Source organism: Desmodus rotundus, chromosome 5 (assembly GCF_022682495.2).
Source record: "Desmodus rotundus isolate HL8 chromosome 5, HLdesRot8A.1, whole genome shotgun sequence".
NCBI lineage: Eukaryota > Metazoa > Chordata > Mammalia > Chiroptera > Phyllostomidae > Desmodus > Desmodus rotundus.
The window spans coordinates 37,282,304-37,302,799 of NC_071391.1; the positions used below are offsets into that span (position 1 = coordinate 37,282,304).

Here is a 20,496-nt window from a genome sequence, read left to right on the forward strand (position 1 = left end):
ACATCAGATCAAGACCACAAATTATAACCAGTTTCAGTAAATTGACTCGAGTGCCTTTGTTCCTCAGACATACATCTTCCTACCGCTTACAAATGCAGGCAGCAAAACCTAACCACCAATGCGACTATAGCCAGGACTGGGAAAGGAAGTTATTGAAGCCTGGATTTCCTGCTTTTGCTTGTAGCCAAGAACTATGAGGCTTGTAGTGGTTTCAGGAACTGACTCATCTAATGATTCATGGATAAGATACTGCTTTTAATATGCTTCTGACCCAAAGACTCAAGAACTTCACAATCAATCTGAACCTATGTTCCACTCTTATTTGCAAATGAATAGTCATAGCAAATAGCAAAATACACAGGAGGACAACCGTCAGTGAAACAATGAAAACATCACACCAAGGGCAGGAAAAGTGGAATGAAAATATCACACACCAGGCCATGAGCAAAAGCCTAATCCGTGGGCTGTGACTTGGCAGTGTCCAAACTGCCCAAAAGTCCATAACAGGTGGGACAAGGCTTATTTTTAGATGTCATTCCCCTAGATATAAAAATAGATTTAGCACAGCAATATTTTAATTCAGGAGCATCTGGGGTTGTGACTCTAAATACCCAAGATGTAAAGAAGCATGTAGCTCCAGATTTAACTGTTACAGTTGCAAACCAGAGAGTTCTGAGTTAACCGACTAATGAGCAACGAATAATCAAGGACTCAACGTGGAACTCATTCTCTTAAGTCATCGGCTACAGAAGACTGCAGTTTTTTATTTCCACACATCTTCAGACCATTCTTCTCTTCCCCACCCCCCAAACACACACACACCCAGTCTTAAAGAGCAAAGCTCTCTAAAAGTACAAAGTCAGGAGCTGGCACCTCTGGTTGCTCCCTGTGGTGTCCCCATGGCTTCATTCATCATCAGGAAGTCCCGCTAGGGAACAGTGTTCAATCCTCCCTCACCCACTAATCCTTGGGTTTTCCCCGCCCACCCCCCAACATCGGACATTAAGCACAGGCCCAGTTTCAGGGGTGGCTTTCAAAGTGTTTACAGGTTTCAACACAAGCTCAGTGGCACAGAGACAAAGGGGGTAAGAAAACACAAATGTAGGCTGGTTGGGGGGCAGGGGTGGAGGGAAGCAGTAAGAACAGTTGACCAGGCAAGGCCAAAGTGCAGGGGCTGGCTGGCAGGCGCTGCTAGGCTGGGCTCCTCCGACAGATTTACTGACATGACGTCAGTGGCTCCAGTCCAGCTTTTTCTTTAGTAGCTTTTACCACTTGCCTCCCGAAGCCTCCACTACGTTAGGGAGCCACAGGACCACAGTGAAAATTCCCTTTGTGAAACCAAGTTTACCTCGGGGCACAGAGGCCAGCCATGAATTACAGGCTCCTCACCCTCTCTCTGTGCCCACGGAGGAACGGGAAGGGCATAAACTCCACCAATACTGTACTTTCCTTAATACAGAAGAACTATTAAATGAAGCTAACTGCCTTAAAAAAAAAAAAGCCCAGAGGCGGGGCGGGGGGCAGAATTTCACAGGCCAGGACACTAATTAATTTCTCAGGGATGTCATGAATGATGATAATTTCAGGACTATTCACTCATTCTGTTATGAGGCTGTGTTGGCTGGACTGTGGACACATAAGGCTTTGTTTCACCACCAACAAAAAAATATTACTGAAGCTGAAACTCCAGGCCTGAATGGAACCTCTAAAGAAAGCATTACAGCTTATCTTTAAAACGAGTTTTTGGTTGTTGCTGTGTTTTGGTTTTTGTCTAAGTGCATATTCTGTGATGCACCAACGTTGAGTATAAAACAATTTCCAAAATGCAAAGACAGGAATTACTAAAAACAACTCTAATAGCAAACCTGTTAAGCAAACAAACAAACAAACAAACAAAAAACACCTCATTTCAGACTTACAGGCTGTCTATAGCATACCCACTACAGCATACCAGCTGTGTTTCGTGTAAGACTTCACTGCATAAATCTGACCAACACTACAAAGCTTTAAAATTCTTTTAGCTTCGAAAAAATGTGTTAGTGATAAATTTCTTTAAATGACTAGAAAATTAAATATATTCTATTTTAAACACTTCAGAAGAGGAAGTTACAAAACTTAACAAGTATTTATTCAAACAGATGTGTGCAAATGACCTAACATCATCATCAAACTATAGTTCGCAGTCTGAATGGTTCAGAGAGGTAATAAGGTAAGAAACTTCTCACCTTCTGCTCATTTAAACAAGGGGTAGAACAAACACCACTTAAGTCTTCTGTGAAGTCTACATTATCATGAGCTTTGGCCCTAAAGATGAGAGTCAAACCATGGGGAACTCTTCAATGTGGCCTTTTTCTTAAGGGAGAAACGGACAAGATGACGAGCACAGGCTTGGAAGTGGCCAATGACAGTCAAAGGGGTCGGCATGAGACAAGTGTGCAAGGGGACTGTTGACTATTGACCAGCAAGCTGACATGGTAGGCAGGATCCGTCTCTGAAGGCATGGAAGGGGGGAAACAAGAGCAGAGACCCTAGCATCTACACTGTAGCCTTGAAATACCACTTCCCACTAAAAGGAACCAAAACTCTGGAGAAATGGTCCACTTTAAGTCCAATACACAAGAAGGAACTGGACATCAAGTAAGCTATCAAAAACTATTAGTTTCACATCGTAAGGACACGGGAGTCCACTAAAGAAACTCCTATTGGCCAAAGATGGAGAAATCTGAGCATCAATAAAAAGAGTAACTGCAATGGATTTAAAAGCATCCAATCATTTAAAATTGGATTATATAAGGATACCTAAAAACAAACAAACAAAAAACCCAGAAACCTGCCTTTCCTGTATAAACCATATACCAGGTTAACCAAATAATTGATGAGAAAAAGTCTCTCTTCCTCTAAAAGGGTATTCTACGAGTAAATGAAGAGAGAATTAGAGGACTGGAATATTACCAGTGGCCCATATGAAATAACAGGTATAGGCAGAGATTATTAATCAATAGCTGCTAATGTCACAAAGACTACCCAGTATGGGCCTCCTGGTGGAGTACTAGAATACTAATTATAAAATATTCCTGTCAAAAAAAACCTAAACCTGAATCAGATCAAGCTTCTAGATCTAAATTCCCATTTACAGGAAATACACAGGACAGTAGAACACGATAAAGGCCACCATGAGGACGCAACTGCAAGGCTTTCTGATAACAAATCAACTGCAAGAAAGGGAAAAAAGAAGGCAGGAGGTCTTTGAAGAGTTTTAAGAAACAAAGTAACCAAATGTAGCCTGCTGGTCTTGTTTGGAACCTGATTTGAACAAACCAACTGCGGGAGAACAGTTAGGAGATGACCAAGAAAATTTGAACGGTGACTAGGTATTTGATATTAAGGAACTGCTGTTAACATGTTCCTTTGATATTATACTTGGTGCATTTTAAAAATATATATATTTTAAAAAACACACGCCCAAAATTTACAGATGCAACGGTATGACATCTGGGAAGGGAGGTGGAGGTTTAGAAGAAACAGGAATGGCCACAACTTGAAGGCAGCTGCTAAGTGACGGTGGTCCATGGGGACTCCTCACCCTCTCCTGTGCTGAATTCTTCCAGAATAAGAATCTTAAAAACCTAAAATAAAATTGAAAGTAGACGTTGTTCCTGATCCCCTCCTTCGAAAGGAGAAAGATGCTCTAGAAAGCGGTACTTGGCACTCGACTTCGTGGCTGCTGGGGGGTGGCAATCACGGTCATAATTGCTTCAGCAGCCAACATTTATGGGACACTTACCACCAGGCCAGGCTTGTGCCAACCCTCATGTAACCCTTGCTATGACCCATAAGGAAAGCACTCCTTTGTCCATTTCACAGGTAAGGATACTGGGGTTCAGAGAGATTAAAGAGGTTGCCCAAGGACAAACAGACAAGTGAATGAATTGCGTGGGTTCTACAAGCTCAGGAGCATAATGAAAATCAGAAAGAGTTATGTCTTTTCAAAACAGTCACAGCTTTTAAGAGGGCTGGCTAACTCCATAATGCAAAGGCGTCCGCGCTCTCCGGTGTTGAAGAATGGAGAAGTGGTGCTTTACTGATGACCATTTTTGGTGAAACTCAGAGAACTGCAGAGGGAGAGTTTCTAAAATCTCAAAGTGATAAGGGCGGAGGAGAAAACGTGAAAAGTGGAGGGCATACATGCAAGCGTGTGTGTGCAAGTGCATGTGTGTGTAAAAACATGAAAGCAAAGGGAAACTGGCTGAAAAAGAGAGAAAAAAACAACAGAGCAGAAAGCCCAGCAAGAAGGGTAGCTGGGGAAAAGCTTAAAACTAACCCCAAAGGAGGAAGATGGAAAAGCAAACAAATGAGCTCCTGTCAGACTAGTCCGGTCTAGTCGGGAGAAGCCCTCAGGATCTTGGGTGGAAAACGGAAGGGCAGAGGAAGCAGGAGACTTCAGAATGGGTTGGGGGCACCGACGGAGGAGCTCACTGTGAGCCATTTACCACATCTTGTTATATTTCACTTTAAACTCACACTCAGGAAGTAGTGTTATTTTCTTCATTTTTCAGGTGAGAAAATAGAAGCCCAAAGACATTACTTTACCCAGTATCATAGCCAATAAGCAGAACTTGGGTCTGACTTTAAAGCCATACTTTTAAACTACTTTACTACATAAATCAAGCATTAGGGAACTATGCAAAGTTAGGGCAACACCACAATGGCCAATGGTAGAAGTATCAGAAAGGCAGTAGGAAAGACTAAGAAAGGGACAAGTCCTGAGAAGGAAGAGGAGTACAAGAGCACAAGTCCCAGAAATTGGCCATGAGTGGCCAACCCCTTTCAACCCATAGTGCCCAGGACTAGGTGAACAGAAGGAAAAGACCGTATCAACCAGTCCAGTCCCTTCCACTAACAACCAACCACCAGAGATGTCAAAGGTGGAGAGCAATCCCATTAGCAACCCCATTTCAAAGCCTTCAAAGTCTTCTTTCAGAAGCCTGATTATTAAGGGCTTTGAGGAAAGCCCTTTAACTCCCTTCTCCCCGCCATCCCTACCACTGCCCATCACATGTCACAGCCTAAGACATTGCCTAAGTCACCTGGGTGGGGAGGGAGGAAGTCAGCCCATCTCCCAGGTTCCCTAGCACTCCCACTACCAAGGAGTAAAGTCAAGGTCATCTGCCTAAACCCTACCCCCAGCATGAGGCAATTTCCATATCCAAGCCTTCAGGGGGGTAGAGGGGGCTAACTTATTCTGACAGCCTGCCAACAGAGCACATTCCAAAGAAAAACCAGATAAACTGGTAGGTCCAGTTCCAAGTTTCAAAACCACATCAGCCCCTCATCTGCCCCTACATACACACACACACACACACACACACACACACACACACACACACCCCTCTCCCTACAGAGCAGTCTGGATCAGTCCAGCCCCTAGTAGTAAGTAGCTTTACCCTCTCATTTTCAATGGCTGAGATAACCAGTCTGAGAGGTGAGGGGTATTTCTGAGTCTCCAGAGCCCTGGAGGGCTGAAACCAAAAGGGGAAGGTGAATCTTGCCCCTCCTCAGGAAGATAAAAGACTAGGGTGGGACAATTCCCCCAGGAAAACCTCGATTGGGTCACACCCTGCATTTTAGGACCTCAGCCACAAGTTCTGAAGCTGGAGTAAAATGGGCCATCAAGAACACAAAACACTTTGTGTTTTTTTTGTGCTTTGTGTACTTACTTTGTGTACTCTGCCTTTCTAAGCAGGTGCTCCAAGTGAGGGGAAGTCTACCTTTGTTTCAATGTAACAATCTGTCTTAAATCCATTCAAATGCCCCAATAAAACCCAGGTGCCTTAATATAGAGATTCTGTTAGCCTGGCAGCTGTCAAGTCACACAGACCTAGGAAACTGACTTCAAATTTTGGCCCAGTCGTACTGGCTGTGTGACCTTGGGCAGGTTACTAAACCTCTCTGAGCTTCACTTTCTTCAACTATACATGGAGCTCTTAGGTTTCAAAATAAGGTAATGCTGAAAACAGGCTTAATACAGAACCTGGCCTCTCAGCCTTCTTTTCTCATTCAAAATTCTCCCAGAGTGGCCCAAAGATTTAGTGCCACTAAAAGAAGAGATAGGGAGTGAACTCAGCAGACTTGAATCTCCTCCACAAAATCTGGTTTGGGGAGGGGAGTGTAGAGCGGTGGATGGGATGACTCAGATAACAACACAATTTTCCAAAACCTTTCTGCCTAAGGCACTCACATTTTATCTCTTTAATCAGCTCAAAATCAGGCTAGAGGGGCAGGTGGGCCAGTATCATCTTTCCAGAAAGAGAAACCAAAGATTTTCAAGCGAAATGCCCAAGGTCACAGGGAAAGCCAGTATCAGGGGCTAGCCAACCAAGCCTTCCACACAGCTGGAACTGGAGGACCCACATCCCAGCCCCTGGAGGACCCTCAAAGGCCTTCTCCCAAATGAACTGCCCCAACAAGGAAAAGTTCTCCAAACTCTCAACAGCAAAGTCCAGACACCACTGCTTCAGCAAGACCTGAAAGACACTACAGGGCCTGAACACCGGCCCAAGTGACAGCCTCAAGCGCGGAAAAAAAACTCAGTGAATAGTGATGTTAAGAGACCCACCTGGAACCGTGCAGTGTCATTACAATTGCCTTTGGTTTTAGCAAAGGACTAAAATTTCTGCAGTTCCTAATATTCCACTCCTTTTTCCCTGCCTTAAGTAGGACATCTTTACACTCTCCCAAAGAACACAGATAAGCAAGTTCGAAACCAAAGACTGTCAAGAGCTCCAAAACCACAGGTCCAGCAACGTAATCGGACTTCAGTTACAAACCTTTCAGAATCCCACTGGGAAAAACTTCCTAAATTAAACTTTGCTAGTCAAAAAGGAAATGAACCAAAGCTGAATCACTCCTATGAATGATGAGAATTTTTTCTTAATATGTTAGGAATTGATCCTTAGAAAAACAGAGGGTTTTAAACAATTTGGTTGAAACTAGAACAAGTTTACAGGACACGTTGTTCCCTGAAGTTCCCCTCTGTTGTAGCTCCAGGCTCACAACAGCTCGGGGCGCTCCGTCAAGAGAGCGCCTGTCATGAGCTCACCACCCGGGCCCACGAAGGCCTCCTGCCCGGATTTTCTCTCCATTCTGCTTAATTACAGGGAGTCGGCCAGCTTCCTCAACAGTTCCCTGTGAGTAGAATGACCGTGTAGTTTACCGTCCACAGGGACATTCTGAAAGTAAAAAGGGGTGCTAATTATTAAGGATTATGCCAAGACAAGAAGCAGAAACCAGGCCTGTCCCAGGAAAGTTTACACAGCCACAAGGAGCAGAAAAGGACAACCCTCTAGAAAACACAAATGGATAAAAACTGCCACAAACAGTTGTTACAAGAAAGACGGCCCTTGGCGGGGGGACACAGGAACTAGAAAGACGAAGTTGAAAATTTTAAAGAACTAGGCAGGGCACAGCCTGAAACGTAGGGTATAAAATAACTGACTAGGAACTGAAACGCAGGGTATAAAATGACTCTGGGGGTCCCCCCATCTCTTAAATCAATTTACAAACCAAGTTCAATACTTGACTCGCAGCCTCGCGTGCCTTCTGGGTCTCTCTCGCTCTTGTGAACTCCTAGTTCATCCTTTATGATTTAGTTCTTGGACTGTTTAGAGTATAAGCCACACAGGCGGTAAATACAGTCAACATTATTCATTAAGGAGAGAGTCATTCCAGTTCATTGAAATCATTCTTTACAAAGGGGAAAAAAAAATCTTCCATTTTAGACATACCTTTAGGCTTCTCACGAAAACCAGTACTAGGAGAAATGTAAACTCTTATTTGGTCATCACTTTGAATACCAAGCTTAATCACTTGACCAGCAAACCAAATGTACAGTCAGTGTGAGGAGCGCTGGGGGTGCAGCGGTGGGCACGACCAACATTGTTCCCTGTGATAACTACATTAACTATCTCATTTTTTCTGAGACTATAATTCATCTACCACACAAATTCACTTTTTGCAAGTACAGTAAGCCCTCACTTAACATTGTCCATTGGTTCCAGGGCTTTAAGCGAAAAGACATAAAACAAAACCGATTTTACCATAAGCTAATTGATATAAACAAGAGTTAAGTTCCTACAGTATCTCTATAATGTTATAACGAAATGACATTGGACGGAATGACGTTTTTTGAGAAATGTCATGTATAATTCAGTGGCTTTCAGTAGATTCACAGGGTTGTGAATCACTATTTTTAAATCAACCTTTTTCCCTTCTTCAACAGTCAGTCGGCTGCCTCTAAAAGCCCCATCCCCCAAAGTTTACTCACCCCACAACGATCTTTAACATAAAGACTGGGAGGCCACGTTAACTACCACATAGTTCTATATTCCATGGTTAAGAAACAATAGGAGTTGATAAAATAAATGCAGGTGGTCCCGGCCCCCGGCTCACACAACACAATCTTAACTACTCAAACCGGTCACTGGGAGTGGCCCAGGTCAAAAAACTAGGGGACACCGACACACACTGAAGTGTAGCTGGGAATCTGAGCAGAGCACAGCCAGCTTAAGACAACCGACTGAAAACACAGGTCCCTACCCACCAGCTTCCAGAAAGGATTCAGCTCAGTTTCCCAGGAAGTAGGGTACCTGGCTACTAACCCAAGTAGACATTCATCTTAGATTAACAAACATGCTCTTACATATGCAAAACCACTGGCAAAGGGACAAGCTGCCATTCACATAACAGTATTATTATTTAAATTGTATTTAAGCCCCAAAGCAAAAAAGTCTAAAGAGGGCAGGAGACCTAATTCCTGAGCTTGGAGTACCTACTCGGCCTGGGCTTTAACAGCACCTGACCACAACTCTCCAAAGCAGGTAACGTCCTTCCCATTTTCCAGATGAGAAAACGGAGGGCACAGACAAGTTAAGCAGCCTGTGCTAAGCAGGTATTAAGAAGTTGCAGGAGGCGGCAAAAGTAGGGGGAGGTTCCTCTCTACCTTTTGTTCTGTCACCAAACTGAAGCTTAAAGCCCTCAAAACACCAGCAGGGAGGAATTCCTCAGGCGAGCAGCCAGCAGGTCCGGGGCCCTAAACACCGTTTCTCAAAGAAGAGTTCCTCACAACCGCCTTAGAAAAGAACTTTTAGAACCCAATCCCAAAGTGAGAAGTATGGTTTCTAAGCAAGAACCTAAGAAAGAGGCTTCCTTTTGGGCAGGTGAAGGTATATCATACCCACTTTTTAGAAGCATTGCCATTTAATCTGTACTACCATTTGGCAAAGAATAACGTCAAGTATGATGTATTTACTGATGGACTTCCTCTACTTTATTTACAGGGGAAGTGTGGCACAAAGCGATTAATGTAGGACTTTACAGGTTGCCCCAGTGTCTCCTGTATTTCATTCCATTTGCCTGAGACCAGAAGTCCAGTCCTTGCAAGTAACTTTGCCTCAGCCCTGGGTGTTCCTCAAGAGTCCCTGTCCAGGCTGACCTGGCAGGAAATCTGTGAAGACCTGGCAGGCTAGATAACATCTGAATCTGTTATTTACTGACCACTTACTTACTAAGTGTGGGGCATAGAGGAGGCATTCTACTGGACTTTCCAAATGGGGACGCTATGGGCTCAGAGAGGAGGTAATATGCCAAAGCCACAAAATCAGCAAGCAGCTGAGCCAAGAGTCCCACTAAGGTGTGTCCAACTCCAAACCTGCGGGGGCTTTTTGTTTGTTTGATTGAATGTATTGGGGCAACACTGGTTTGCCAAACTACACAAGTACAACTCAATAAAGCATCATCTGCACCCTGCATTGTGCCTATCGTTCCAAGCAAAGTCTCTTTCCATCCCCGTTCCCCCGCTATTAGCCCGCCTCCACTCACCTACCTCCCAAACCTGTGTTTTTAAACATGAACAATTAGCTTGCCTTTTCCCAAACCAGAATCAGGCTACTTCCTACTCCCCATGTTAACCAGTTCCATCCTCTCTCCCTCCCTCCCTCTCTCCCTCCCTCCCTTTTTCTTCTTTCAATTAACTGTTCACAGCCAAGTTTCAGATCTATACTAGCTCATGATTGGCAATAAACCTTCTTTATCACTATTTGACGGCTGAATTCATTACTATGGGTAGTATTTCGGGGGGGAGGTGTTTTTTTGTTTTTTTTTTAAACAACTTAGACCCACTCTACTCCCAAAACAGCATCTGGCAAGGAAAAGTCAAAAACAAAAATCCCTTTCCCTTCAAGGCCCAACTCCAGCATTACTTCCTCTGCAAACCTTTCCTCAGTCTCCACCACTAGGCAACAAAGCTCTTTGGAAATGTCATAAGCACTAACTCCATTGACTTTTTCCCCTTTATTCCGATATTACATAAAAAACATTCATGCTCCTAAAAATACAAATGTGTAAAAAACGAAAGTCCCTCCCCCTTCCCAATCCGCTCCCTCCAAGCAAACCCCGTCAATAACGCACAATCTCCAAGACACTCCTGGATAGAGATGTATACATGTGTCACCCACTCTAAGACACCACTGATTGGAAGGTGCAACATGATTTTCTTTCTACGAAATATTGTTGCAAAACTAACCATCCCAGAATGCTTCCTTATCACTTAGAAATCATTATTTTATGTATAATGAAACTTTGTAATCATGTCCATCTTGTGCATACATAGAGGAAAGTATAAGCAAAATAAACTGCATAAGGTATTCTTGAAACAACTTCTCAGAGAGATCGACATCCATGCTGTTTCCCACCCCGTCGCCCTCTGTGACAACGAGCACTCTGCATTTGCTCCGCAGGTTTTTTGCTGGGTGTGTGCAACCGCAGCATGGGTCATTACTACAGCCTGGCCAGTCGTGACTGGAGGACACACTCAAATGTGGAAGACATCTGTATCTTGGAGCTCATGAAATATGGGATACGCAATTTTCCCATGGAGTGATGACCTCTTACATGCCTGTTTCCCTTCCTGTAAATTTTACCGATCGCCATTCATTGACCACCTTTTATGGATCCCCAAATCCCTGGCACACAGTAGCACCTGTAAATGTTTAAATGTCCAGGGTCAAGTAGCAGTTCTGTGCAAAACAGAGAGCATCTGGATTTCAAGGAACCCAAGGTGGAGAGAAGAACGAAGAAACAAAAGAACGAAAAGCCACATATGGTTTAACAGCAGCAGGTTTGTCTCTGGGATGCTATCGGGATCACCTTTCCTACCCCCTTACTCTACAGCATCAAGGGATACCATCTGGGGGCTCAGAGAGCTCAGCAAACATCCCCACTATTCAAAAAAGAAAACTACCTCTGCAAACAGACAGGCAAGAATGAGTTTTTACACCCGTCACCAGCGAGCCTGACACAGTCACATCTGGAAACAACTGCTACACTCCCAAGGGGTAACAGATGAGAGCTGAGCACAAAGGAGGGGGTTCTGCTCATTTTATTGCTTCTCAGGCATAAAAGGGTACAACCTTATTTTTGTGCAGTTGTGTCTTTAAAACCAACCAAGAACATCTTCTTGTACTCCATAGAGATTCCGTATATGTGCTTAGGCACATCGCCTCACAATATAGGGGGAGAAAAATCCCAATTCAAGAGTTAGAAGAGACGTTGTCTGATTCAATCTAAGGATAAAAATTAGGGCATCTAGAGCAACGGTTCCCAGTCAGAGGCGGATACCACTAGGAGGTCTCTTGGAAAAACAGAAACAATGCACCTCCCCAGCCCTCCTAAGTCCACAGGAGCGATGAACAGGCTGTAGAAAGCTTTGTGCTGGCTGCCATGCACTGGCTCAGGTGGGAACCACTGGTGTGACAGAGGCTTCCTGGGGCAGGAGAAGAACAAGGCTGCCCTGGGTCTGAGTCGGAACCATCCTGAATTGGCCATGTAAAAGGATCCATGTACTGTTAGTTACTAACCCCAAAGTCAAAATCTGGAAAAGGGAAGGGGCCTGGAAACATGAGAGAGTGTGCCAGGAGGGTGGGCTGGGAAAGGCACAGACAGTCTTACTCTGGCTTCCCCAGGGCCTGGCACGTATCAGGGACACCAACATTTGCTGCATGAGATGCACACGGCTGATAAGCACATGGTCATGCACATCATCAAATTTCCACGGAGCCACCTACTGTGTGCAGAAAATCTGAGTGGGTTCTGGCAACTCAGGCAAGAGTCATCGCCCACCCCGGCTCCCCTCCCTGAATTCACAGCGGAACAGATTTTAGTTTTTCTTCAGCTTCCCCTGACATCTGAGTAGGTGTTCTACAAGCATTTCCCTATTTAACAAGTCCTACTCATCAAGGAAGCTGCTTTCTGCCTCCCAATCACAAGTAACACTCCCTCCGATCTCCAATCATACAGATGCTAATCGTCTTTACTTTTTCCCATTTTCTGCTTATGGTAAAATGTAAAGGTGAAAGAAAATCTGGGATATATTTTTAATGCACAACGAAACTAGAAACCTCCTTCACAAAATAAGAACGATGTCAGCTTTCTCTCTCCAGTATTTAAAACAAAAACAGGTTTTGAATTATGGGAATTTCTTGGCTCTGTCCATATGAAATGCTATTAAGTAGTTTGTTTTCTGTCTTCCTCTCAATGAAAAAATACCTGATGAGGTCTTCTAAGTGTCCCGGATTTCAAGGCAGGGCTGAGGGCTGGGGACTGAAGGTTCCCTCAGCTGATGGGGCTCTTTCCAACTCTAACCGCCATTGTCTCCCAAAGGCTTTCAGATGAAAAGGCAGAGAGGGAGAAAGGGCTGAAAGAGATTCCACCAAAGGAAGCATCGCTCACAATGGTTTCAATGGTTCTGGAATCAGCCAGCCCCCATGACACCCCCAACCACGGTGATGGGTGATCTGAAAATGAAGCATATCAAAATGCTATTGATAAGCTAAATTACCAGACAGCTTATCTGAGGCCCACATCCGCCATATGGTGCCCCAACTTCTGCCGCCTGTTGCTGCCACAACAATAGACACGCCTACCCAGAAAGCACCATCGGACAGAAACCCAGCAGCAGTGGCATGCGGGGCGGCTAGTGTTTACATTTTATTTTGTGCTATTAGCTTTGTGGCTCCCCCAATCCCAACAGGGACTTGAAACACACACACGTTCAATGTCGAAAATAGGTGTTACCTGCAGACACGTGCGCACACACCTCATGGGTGCATGCGAGTGGATATACATCAGGGGAACAGAGAGAAAACCAGATGTCAACTTCAGAACCGGAGCTGCCTAGCGGGGGAGGGAGAGCCAGGCAGGCTCCCAGCAAGGGCTGCTAGCAGACAATGCTCTTTTCTCAAAACACTGGGGCGGGCGGGCCTTGGGGAGTGGCTATTTAAAACACTTGGCTCCTTTTATTTCACCACCATGGAAGCGAATTCGGCTCTGAAGTGCCAGAGCAAATGAAGTCATTTGGTTTCCGCGGGTTCCCTTTGCATTCTAGCAGTAGAAGTGAGACCAGACAAGAGTCGGAAGGTCCAGCTGAAGTTGTTCTTTCTTCCAATTAAAACTGATTCCACAGAGGAGCTGGTGCCTGGGCTTATTAACTTTTTTCTTTGAAAAGACAATAAGGTCACAGGAAATTTAAAGGACACTGGACACTGGAATGAATGCTATCAAAGATGACTCCGTTGACGAAATGCCATCAAGTCAAAGTGTAAAGATGACCAGATAAGGAGATCACTTTCCAAAGGCTGGGTTGACATAAAAGATTAATGGGGACTTGTGTTAAATGAATTCGTAAGATTTCTGCATTTCTTTCTACTTTCTGCTCTCTCTAAAAAGGTTCCTATCTTTGCAGAGATGATATCATTGATAGTAATAAAATATTCATTTTCTAGTTTACTATCTATTGGGGGAAAACACTGGTTTTCAAAGAGAACTCAGAATGTATTACATCTGGTTATTCAAAAATGCACAAGACGCAGGTCTGGGTAGGTGCAAAGCAAAAAAAAAAAAAAAGTAAATAAAAGACAATCTCTTTCCTAATATTCAGATCTAGTTAACTATTACATAAAGGCACTTATTTCATCCCCGCAAATTACCCTCACCTCGGCAGACAACATTCTTAGATGAACTTTTCAAATTTTCTTAAACATTCTCAGTTAAAAAAAAAAAAAGCCCTTTCAAGTTAAATTGAGATTGCACTTGAACTCCATCCAAGAGCAGAGCTGAACTGAATTATGATAATTAGAAAGCTGTGCCTATAAAAATGCAGTGCAGTTCATGCATTTTTTTAAAAGTTCATGCCAGAGAATATAAGTTCAATATGTTCTCACATAATTAACATTTCCCACCATTAGCAGCAGTTTTTCAGTTTATATATCAGTAAAAACAACAGCACTCGTCATTGTTGTATATTCCCAGTCAATAGTGTTCCAGTCACTTTACACATACATCCAAACCTATCCGGGGCCTAAAAGCAACCGGAATTTCCCGCTGGAGAGAGGTGACTTAACTTGTTCATCAATAAGCTGGCTTTTTCTTTGAAACCCATTTTCCAATTCTGGGCTCTGTCCTTTAAACTGCTAATGAAATCCTAGGGCAGAGCTTTAATTAATTAGTTTTTAAACTAATGTGGAAAAAGGCAGAAAGCATTGCATCAGGATAGTAAACAATGATTTTAAAAACTGGGGGGAGAAGAGAGGGGCTCATAACACAGCCAGCATGGAGCCTTCCCTGGGTCTGCCACAAAAGTAGAAAAGACAGCCTCTTAGAACCAACCTCCCCCCAAAAATCCAATCAGAAGAGAGATCAGTGGTTTCACCGTTAGCCAAAGACTCCCAGACTATGGAAACTATTTTTTAAGAATCCTCCCAACCATGCAAAAAGTCAGTGAACAAAAGAACTTAGGAGCTGAGAGTGAGCCACCCTGTAAGGAACATCATCCTGAAAACCCACTCTTCAGGGCATCCCGTTTGCTTCAACTAAGATAAAAACACACATTTTAAAATTCTCTCATTCTGCACCACTACGCAGCCCAAATGTATCTGAAGAAGTGGCGGAATTTCAACTGTGAGTGTAAATACAGGACAAGGTCAAGGAAGCTTGTGATGAGTATGTTACAGATTAAGGACTCTCAATACTTAACAGCTTTGAAATAAAACAACATAAAAACCCACACAAAACACTCCAGATATTTAGATCCTAACATTCTAGCTTCCCCAAAACTACCTCAGAATAGAGAAGGCCCCTAACCTCCCTGATTTCTGACGTATCCAGTAATTGCAAAGGACAAGGGGGCCTAACTTGGTATTTGTCAAAAAGCCTAACCCTGAAACATTAAGTGCTTAGCAAGAACCTGAATTATTTGATTGTGTCACCTTTGTAAATGCGAAAGAATAAAACACATCACTGATGTTGTTCCAACACGACTGGGATCTAATTTAAATGCCACAGGGTAATCTGTGTCTTCTACAGATAAAATTTTTAAAAAGCACCACGCAGCTATAAAAGATCATTCCAGCCATCAGTCAGTCCCCAAGAGCCCAGCAGCGGAGCCTAAGTTTGTGAAAAGGGCAAAAAGCTTACAAGATAGTTTTCTTACCAAGTTCAGAAGTAGGACATTAGCACTCTGCTGCTGCAGTCACTGAACTCTAAAAGGGAAGCTGTAATGCCTGCATTTATCAACAGAAAGGTGGGCTCTGATTTCCCTGCAGTTCTACAGAAAAAGCTGGACAGCATTCTTCAGTCTTTGGAGAAAACAGGCCCCAAAAGTTTTATCACTAAACAGATCCAACCTCGAATGAAGCACAGCTTTCACTCAGCAATATTTTCTTCTCCTTTTGCAATCTATTGGAAACAAGACTAGGTGCCTAAAACCAAGCTTAAAAGTCATATCTACCTACTATTTGTTTGTGAACACGGTCATCTTACGTACACTAGATCATACACGCAATGCAGTTATTGGCACCAAGCTTCTGAATGATGAAACACAACAATTTTCATTTGCAGGCAATATAATCACGCTCACAATTAACACATAATAACACGTGAGATTAGAGCGAAGAGTAATCCCACAGATGCGCAGGCTCTTGTACAACCACCGCGTACATCAGTCCATTTCTGAAGCAAGAAACCTTAAAATATTGTTAATGGCACAGCTCATTTCAACAGCCTCTGTAATGTTTGGGATCTACTTTCTCTGACAGTCCCTGTTACATACTTTTCTACTGCAAATGTAACAACAAATATGATCTAGACACAGATGACAGACAACCACAAGTACATCCTTCCCAAATTTCCCCATTAAGAAATGCCCTCTTATACTTGCTGTTCCATATTGCCAGAGCCAGCAGATTTCAAAATTGTTTATAAATGACTGAAGCCCAAGAAGCAAAAAAAAACAAAAACAAAAAAAACCACCCTAGAAAACTGGTCTTATGACCAGCTTGTTCTTTTTCTAAATAAAAGGGGGTGCCAATCCCCAAAGTAGGTGTATGAATATAGAATTCGAGCTGTATAAAGCAAAAGATGGGCACAGAACACGGAAGGGAGGAGAAAGCTGACCTCCCCCAGGCTGCACCCCCCCCCCCCAACTCTCCCTTCTGTGTAATTAGTTTGCTGCTGCAGCGCAGACACACACTGTACCACAATGCAAGGAAGCACCTCTCGGTGAGAAATTCATTTCAGTCTGGCTCCCTCCAAGTTAGGCTGCCCTCCCTCCTTAAATTAAATTTCACTAAATATATGTCATGGGGAGCCCTGGTTTATGTTTTGGGAGAAGAAAAACAAAATCTCTAATAATCTCTCAGGGATATTCTCTGGATGGAATTCTGTTACCTTACAAAAGATCACACAGAGGAGGACCCTGAACAAAGATTCTTTCCTATAATATGTTTTTATTCTCACTGTAGCGCAAAGTGTCACACTGGTTTTGTTTCAAAGTTGTAAAAACAAAAAAAGGAAAGAAAGAAAGAGAAAAGGTATTCTAATAGTCCCCTAAAACTGTGGATCAAATAATACTTATCATTTCAGTAAAAATAAAATGGTCTACATTGGCACTTTTATACCATCAGCAAGAACCAGTAATGGATACTGCTTATCAGTTCATTTTTTTTATACCAACAACAAATAAAAGAATTGTAAACTCTGTTTAAAACCTGAAACCTGAGAGTTCAACACAGAGTTGTACATACAAAGAAATGCTAAACAAAAATATCTGTGACCATTTATGGAAATACTGAGATTAGAAAAATAAGCCTTTCCCTGAAAAAATTATCAACAATTCAAAACCTCACTGTTGACAAAGGTTCAACTAATCCATTTGTCTTTCCTGAGTCACTCTGTAATTAGTTCTACGATTTCCTTCTAAAGAGAAAAGATTCTTACCAAAGTTGGATCTCAGTCTGGCCCGTATAAGCATTCAGATGTGATTGGGCCCAAAGATCCTATTTACAGAAGGGCACAAACCCAACTGTGAAAGGATGAAGCACTGGGCACCGCCTGAGGTCTGTGCCCCAGCCTCTGCCTCCAGAGTACTCTAGCAGAGAATTCCCCCCCCCTCCACATGGACAAGAAACAAGCTAGATCCATGGCAGACTGCAGAAAAGGAGCCCACTGGCTGCATTCACAATGCTGGGAGATCATGTCTTTCCTAAGGGATCTGTCTACTCAGGTAACCACCTGCAGGAACCCGGCACACCACAAATGATCAGACCACCAAAACTTCCAGAAACAATCATACTGAAAGGGGGGGTGGGGGGGAAGAAACATGTAGTTGTCCTGAACTGGTGGTGTTCTCTACTCCGTTGCAGTTATCTGTAGCATTTTATTTTTATTTTTACACTATTTTGAAATCTGATAGGTTTTGCAGACCTTTCTGTCCCAGGACCTGGGTCTCCTCCAAGGCACTGTTTTTAAAAGTCGGCTTTTTTTACATGACCCGCTCCTGCAACATCATCTGTCTCTAAGTTTCCAGGGCTTACTGAGGTCAATTTTCATTTCTGCAAATCACAGGCAGCCACTTGCTTCTGAGAAGTTAACAAGCCTTCTGAGAAACGCTGGTGGCTGGTATTTCATTGTTTCACAAATATTTTTATCCAGTGACACCATTCGACTTTAAATAAATCTTTAAAAAGAATCAAAAAGCAAGGAAAATTATGGTCTGGATTTTATTTCTTTCGTGGGAGGAGAATAAGGAGGTGTGAGCCCTCCATTGTTTTCGACTCATTTAGAATGTTGCCTCAGTCAAAAAAAAATACACATTTTTAAAAAAGGAAACTCACAGAAGTTGAACTTTCTTTAAAGCGGGCCTCTGGACTTTTGAAAACAAGTGTTGCTGCTACGAACAAAGACTAGAAGTGCACCCTGATTTTCTCTCCTCCTGGGGATCATTTCTCTTCCAATAAACAAACAAATCTCCCAGTATTTCCTACCGAAGGGAAGTTTTCCAGGGAAAGTCTCCTCCAGGGTTTGGTGGTAACTGCGACTCAGTCTTTTTTGGACACAATGTTTCTGCTGACTCCTGAAAATTTTCCACTTGAATGTGCAATGAAGCAGCGGCGGCGGCAGCAACAGTCCTGGAGAAGCGGCAAAGACGACCGTGCCTTCTTTCATCTTTGAAAAGGAGCGAAACCCCCGCCAGCGGCACAAGTCGGCGAAGACCCTGGGCGGGCCTCGGGGGGGGGGGGGGGGGGCAGACAACCCGGGCGGCCCCGGCGGCTCCGTGGGGGGGGTCCAGCCAGCTTCGGGATCCCAGGCGGATCTCCCCGCCCGCGCTTGCTCGAACTTCTGACTTCTCCGAAAAAAACGTGAAAACGGCCGGACGAAGTGAGGGCATGTGCGTGTGTGTGCGCGTGCGGGCGGGAGAGGGGGGCGCGGGGGGCGCGGCGCGGCCGGCCCGGCGCCTCCAGGGCCGCCATCGGGGGCAGCCTGTTGCCGCGCGGGCTCCGCAGCGCGCAGCCCAACTTGGCGTCCCGGCAACTCGCGCGGCGGCGCTGGGCCGCTCACCTTGAAGGGGGCGCGGGAAGGCGGGCACCGGCGCCCGGCCCCGGACCTCCGCGTGCCCGCTCGCCCGCCCGCCGCACACAAAGCAGAGCCCGGAATGCAAGAGCGGCCAGAGCGGAACGCACCCCTGGCCCCCTACCCCGCGGCGCCCCGCGCGCCCCGCGCGCCCCTCGCACCCAGCAACAGCCCCACGCGCCAACTTACCTCGCGAAGGGAGCCGCCGCGGCGCCCGGTGAGTCCACGGCAAACTTCGGCGCCGCTTCCCCCGCCCTCGGCTGGGTCCCCGGCTCCCTCCCCGACTCGCGGTCCCCGAGCTGGGCTACCCCACCCCTTCTTAGCGCCGCTCCTGCCCCGGGGCCGGCTGGGCGCACTGAGCTACTGCCCGCGGCTCCGGGCAAAGGTGGACGGGGTGGGGGGGCTTCACTGCATGGCCTGTCCCCGGACGCGGCCGCCCCGGGCCCGGGCCCCGCCGCGCGGACCGACCCACAAGGTGGAAGCGAGTCTGCAAAGTGCTTGGTGGGCGCCCGCGGCGGGCGGCGGGGCCGCGGCGGCGGCTGCAGAGGCTCGGCTCGGCTCGGGCGGCGAGGCGCGGCGCGAGCGATGCTAAGAATGTTCGGAATGAGGACAGGAATGAAATGAACGCCAGGACCGAACTCGCTCCGGAGGGGTGGGGCCTTGGTGACGTCATGCGGCCGGCCGCCCGGGGCCGGGGGCGTGGCCTGCCGCCGCCGGTGACGTCATGGGGATTCGGGGCGGGCCTGGCCGGGCAGCCCGGCTGTTGGGGCGCGGGCTCCCCCCACTGAGCGGTGGCGGGGCGGAGTCTCGCGCCCACGGAGGAGCAGGGCGCGCGCGGGAGCTGCCCTACCTCTTCCAGGCGCGGGCTCCGGGCTTTGTCCCGAGCTGGGCGGGGTGGACGGGAGGAAGGAGGCCTGGCGGAGTCTGCGTCCGCGCGAAGGACTCTGGAAGCCTGGGTTCCCTCCTTGGGGCGGTGGCGAAGCGGGGGCTGCGCGCGCCGCGTCAGCTCTGCCTCAATTTCCCTCCTCCGCAACCGAGAAGTTTAGGCGGCCTCAAAGAGAGCTTCTGAACTCACGAAAATCTGCAAGTCAGGGAGATGAAGTTCCTTTTCTAGAAATTCAGGTGGTTGGCCTCCAGCGCGGTGGACGCCTTCCCAGGGCCGAATTCCCAGCCTGCCATTTCTTCCCCTCTTTTCTTTCACTTTTAAAAGTTCAGGGCTGTCTTTCAAGTCTAAGTTGGCCCTACTGTTGGGAAGAAAACCTTTAGCATAGCGGAGAAACAATAATGACAAAGTTCGAAATAACCCTACCTTGTTAGCACGGTCTTCTTTAAGTCATTCAAGAAATTATGTTCACTCATCGCTGTGGGTGGTACTTTTCCAAAGTAATGGGTCACGTAAAAGCTCCCTAAATTACAAAATGCTGTATATGTCACATTACACCTTTGGGGGGGGTGGAGGGACTTGATTTCCATAATAAGAGAATTACGTTAATCCTGCCTTTGGAGGTAGTGACCCAAAAGTGACTTAGCAGACCCAGT

General features: G+C 45.5%; 1 protein-coding gene across 5 annotated transcripts in view; it reads right to left on the bottom strand.

The window, feature by feature from the left end:
* The window catches only part of TEAD1 (TEA domain transcription factor 1), a 242,405-nt gene extending 222,822 nt beyond the window's left edge, over nucleotides 1-19,583 (bottom strand). For 2 of the 5 annotated variants that reach the window (XM_053925600.2, XM_053925601.2), the window contains exon 1: nucleotides 19,147-19,582. The gene's annotated coding sequence lies outside the window, so the exon portion shown is untranslated. Of the gene's footprint in view, nucleotides 1-18,221; nucleotides 18,241-18,371; nucleotides 18,516-19,146 lie in introns of those variants that run through there. The other 3 variants (XM_053925597.2, XM_053925596.2, XM_053925599.2) reach the window with 3 other exon arrangements.
* Between the last annotated feature and the right edge of the window lie 913 nt (nucleotides 19,584-20,496).